The following is a 5388-nucleotide window of genomic DNA, read 5'->3' on the forward strand; positions in this document are numbered from 1 at the left end:
GGTTAAATGTGCTTTTAATAATCAGAGGGAATGCAATGGTTAAAAGAAGTTCAATGCATTGGAAAGTCTCTGTGGCGCTTTTGTTGGACATTTATACTTTATATATATAATATAAATTTATTTATTTATCTATTTTTATTAATTGCAGAAAAATGTTGCCTGAATGCAAGTTTTAATGAAGAATAGTTTATCTGACTTTTAAATTATATATGTGGGAACAGAAATATTTGTAAATTATTTAAGACTTTTTGAAGTGCAGCTAAATACATTTCTCTCTTTTTTTGTCTGTTTGTTTAGAAAAATGAATGGAAAAGATTTAAAAAATTTAATTAAAATTAAGTTTTTATTTAATGTATGACATAAATTTCCAAACATGAATATAAACATTTTTTTAATAATAATAATTTGAAAACATTTGCTAAATTTGATTGCAGTATTATTTTAGCGCATTGACTGAATGCATATGTAAGAAAAATAGTAGCTTATCTGACTTTTTGGGGGGATAAAACATTGTTCAATGGATCAACTCTCGTTATTTATATGAATATTTACAGTATAAATGTGGGACCAGAAATAGTTTAAAATCAGTTTGAAGTGCAGCTCCCCCTACTGGCCGAGGATGCAGGTGCTCCAGTGCTGCCAATTTGCATGTTTTTGAATTAATTAGCAGGACAGACTGTGATTAATGATAGACCAAAACATCAGCATGATCTTCAAGAGCAAGACAGAATGACGGCTACCATCAGAAATCAGTTCAAAAGAACTCTCGAGTCCACTTGTTAGAGCTCTTTCTTTCACATGCAATCAGCTGTTTCCCACATACACAAGGTTTTTCTGATGACCAGCAGATCCCCAGAAGAGAGATGACAAAAAAATCCCCTGATCTCACACTCTATTGGCTGATAATAGACAATCATCCCCTATAAGGCCTTGTAAAGCAGATCCTGGAGGATTTTAGCGTGATTCAGGTGTGACTCAGATGTGAACCGGTCTTGTTAAGGCGCTCAGTGAAACAGACAGAATCATCTTGTTCCAGCTGTACTGAATCACACATGCAACCTTTTATAATGCTTGTTTAGTCTAGCATAAAAAGTCCAGAAAGCTTCATCGCTTGGTTTTATGTTAGTCATTCATTAAAGGAATAGTTCAGCCGAAATGAACATTTTATCATCATTTACTGGCCTTCACGTCATTCCCATCTCATGCTGTTTCCTTTCTGCTCTTTTGTATACAAAACTACTACATATCTTATAATACTTTATGGTGTTTATGATCGTGCTTATGATACTTGATAATGTACAAACGTCCAGCTTCAGCTGGAGCTTCACGTGTCTTTCTGCTGTCAGATTTTGATCAAGTAAGCGTCAGAATAACTGCAGTAATATCTCCAGATGAACACTTACTGGACTGAAGCAGGAGACAGATTACTGGAGATATAGAGCGACGACTGATATTTAGATCATTTTATGTCAGGATCTGCTCTACTGTTATAAAGATCTCATTGATTTACATCACAAGCAGCATCTGCATCAAATTGCATATTTTTGCTCAAGTTGTTTTTTCCTCCATATTCTCACCATATCAGACTATATGAGCCATAAAACCTGATGGAGCAAATATGATACTCAACAAAAAACACATATGCAATGTTTTGTCTAAAGGTTCAATCAACTGTTCAGGTTCACAAAACTGATTTTCTGAGTATCATTTCACATGTCAGGCTTTACAGGGATAAAGTAAAATACAACAAAAGTGATTCTGCTTCTTGACGGTGTAAATTATGCTGATCTGTCCCATGTGAGTTTGTGATTCAGACGTCAGTCAGACATGAGGAAACGTCCAGCCTTCGTCTGGTTCAGTGTGTCATTGGCATCACCAAATGAAATTGCAAAAATAATGACTGTTTTCAAACTGGTTTCCCCAAACACTCCCCCTGTCTGTCATTGGTTGGTTAAACACATAGTCCCGCCCCAAACTCATGCCATTGGTTGAGCCAGAAGTTGACATGCGACCCGCTCAAACTATTTAAACATCTAAAAAATGACACATTTCCACAATTCTTTGAAATCTGACAGTACACTGTCAATAAACAGCACAATTTGTTTACTGCCATCATTCTGAGGTACGTTTGTAAGATTAGCATGTAAACATGCATTGGCATTTATTAGTCACCATATGAATGCTATATCAGACAGAGCCGATATAAAGAGAAAATGACAGCAGGGAATAACCATTACAGAACAAAAGATCACATATACATGTGATGAAAGATTTCAGAGCGCTGCATGCTGAGCCTTACTCAATCATTATTCATTATAGTTAAAAGCCTTTATTTAATACAATTGCCCCATAGTGGCTGATAAAAGCTCTTTACGCTGCTGAGCTGAGCTTTATCTATCAATCATTCAATCCTTAACGCTGTGAAGTATTCAGAGGACAACAGGCCTGAACAACCTTCACTTTTCATCCATTTTTAAACCCGTTACAACTTTCAAGCAGGGCTTTGTTAAAGGAACAGTTCAACCAAACACAGGTTTCAACAGTTTTTACTGATGTACCCAAAACGACATTGGATGCCACTCATTTTCACTGCGTGGATAAAAAAAGACGCTGAGAAATTTTGACAGCATCTTCTTTTGTACTGCAAATGATTCTGACTGAACTATCGCTTTGAGACGGCATCATGTTTGTCTTGAGAAATGTTTCTTTTCTAATGATACATCGTTTCTCTCTCAGTCTCAGTTGATATTTCAGTGAATGTGTTTTATTGTTTTATTGTGAACTCAGTATTAGACACTAAAGAAATCCTTTAAAGGCCCAAGAGAGTTTTAATTTTGCAGTTTTCATCAGTTCAGCTGGTGCATGACGGGAGAATCTCAATCACACACGGTCCTTCATTAAAGCACCAGGTTTCTCTCGGCTCTCCACCGTCTCTCGTGAGATATTGTAGCATGTTTATATGTTTTTTATCTGTGTTATTATCATCCATCTCCACATTTGTTGTTCATGTACGTTTGCAGGTTCTGAACACTTTTGAACTCTGTAATTGTAAAACACGAATATATAACAGTCTTTCAGCAATATGCTCTGCAATATACTCTATAGATTTTAATTTCATTATTACTTGAAGCTCATTTTAATCATCTTTTGAGAAATGTTTCTTTTCTAATGATACAGCGTTTCTCTCTCAGTCTCAGTTGATATTTCAGTGAATGTGTTTTATTGTGAACTCAGTATTAGACACTAAAGAAATCCTTTAAAGGCCCAAGAGAGTTTTAATTTTGCAGTTTTCATCAGTTCAGCTGGTGCATGACGGGAGAATCTCAATCACACACGGTCCTTCATTAAAGCACCAGGTTTCTCTCGGCTCTCCACCGTCTCTCGTGAGATATTGTAGCATGTTTATATGTTTTTTATCTGTGTTATTATCATCCATCTCCACATTTGTTGTTCATGTACGTTTGCAGGTTCTGAACACTTTTGAACTCTGTAATTGTAAAACACGAATATATAACAGTCTTTCAGCAATATGCTCTGCAATATACTCTATAGATTTTAATTTCATTATTACTTGAAGCTCATTTTAATCATCTTTTGAAATGTTATATCAAACTGTTTTGTGTCATTTGATCAAAGAGGGTGGAAACTTAAGTAAAAAATAAAATTAAATTAAATAAAATTAAATAAAATAAAATAAAATTAAATAAAATTAAATTAAATTAAATATAAAATTAAATTCAATTAAATTCAATGTCAATACTCACCCAATATTCAGATTTGGCATCAACAAATATGAGTTTTCAATTACTACTTTTCAATGACCAAACTATCAATCACCCCAACAGAAATACTAAAGACTATAAGTATGATTTCACTCCCTTAAATGTGACATCAGAAAGATCAAAGTATTATTTGAAAAGTTAGTAAATGTGAAAACATAAGAGGGCTGAACAGAAACACATTTACACAGTTTTCAATAAAAGCAAGCATTTCAATGTAATGTTGGTGATTAGGCACATGCAAACTGGCTGATATTATAGTTTTGATATGTTTAAACTATAAACATCGATAAACTGTTACTGTAGTAAACTAGGTAAATTACTGTAGTAAGACCAGGGTTAATCTTGTAGTTAATTTTTTTTTTTTTTACAACAAGTGAACTAAGCTTACTGTAGTATAACTGTAGTTAATATGGTTTTACATTTTAATTAAAATGGTTACTTTATTAATAATAATAATACTAATAATAATAAATTAATAAAAGTAACCAAGTTTAATACAAACTTATTTTTATTATTATTAAACATATTACATTTATTTATTTGTTTGTTTATTAGGAAAAATGCATATTAATGCAAATAAAAAATGTAAACCAAATTACAGCAACATTAGTTGGATAGTTATATTTATTATAAGTTCTATTTTTATTGTACTATGTGCAGCTAAATCTATCAAATAATGTAAGTTCAGGTTAATTATGAGGAGTTATTCACACAAAAGGCTCCATTTCCTGAAAATGACTCTTATATGTAAATTCATTATGCTAATGAAGCTAAAGTGACACTTGGTTGATTTGACTGAACAAACTGACCTTTTAAGTTAGTTATTTTAAGTTTCACTAATAAGTGGCAGATCACCGGCGCTATAAGTGAGCCGCCGTGTTTCTACATAACATATAAAGTCATTTTATAGTGTGACCCATGAAAGGAGAAGGGTATAACCTACTTGCATGAAAGCCAGACATGATGTGTGTTGGTGCTGGATGAATATGGTTCTCTAATGGTGAAGATGTCAAAGTGTGACGGCTGAAGCTTTAATTAGCAGCGCAGAAGGTTTCGCCGTCGTCTGCGAGGGGAAGCGTGGGGTTCAGCGCTGCTCGCCTCTCAATGCAGCTCTTTGTTTGGCTTCTTCTTCAAGTCTCTCTGAAGCGCCGGCTCCGGTTTCAGCTCTGAGAGGATCTCAGAGGATCTGGAAGGCATTTCAAAGTCTCGGCCGCCATACCGTCCACAGCGCGGCTCTCCAAAAGGGTCTCAGAAGAGCTTATCTGCAGATGCTGGCAGATACAGTAGGCCGCGCTCGCAACAGCAGCACAAGCGCACATTTACTCCTTCCTGGAAGACATTTAGGGTGACCATACGTCCTCTTTTCCCCGGACATGTCCTCTTTTTGGACCTAAAATATGCGTCCGGCCGGATTCGGCTGTTTTCTTAATCTCGCTCCCGCTGAACTTCTGACCATTGCCCCCTGCTCCCGCAATATGTGTTTCGCTCCCGCGATTTTCGTGTCCATTCCTTTAAACATTCTAATATTGTGTATAATTTTGGTGCATCAGGAAGCCGCTCTCAGGATGCGGAGTATTTAAATCTTTTTGAATGAGCGTTTGCGCTG

The sequence above is a fragment of the Sinocyclocheilus rhinocerous genome, unplaced genomic scaffold (genome assembly GCF_001515625.1).
Source record: "Sinocyclocheilus rhinocerous isolate Xijiao unplaced genomic scaffold, SAMN03320098_v1.1 scaffold1137, whole genome shotgun sequence".
NCBI lineage: Eukaryota > Metazoa > Chordata > Actinopteri > Cypriniformes > Cyprinidae > Sinocyclocheilus > Sinocyclocheilus rhinocerous.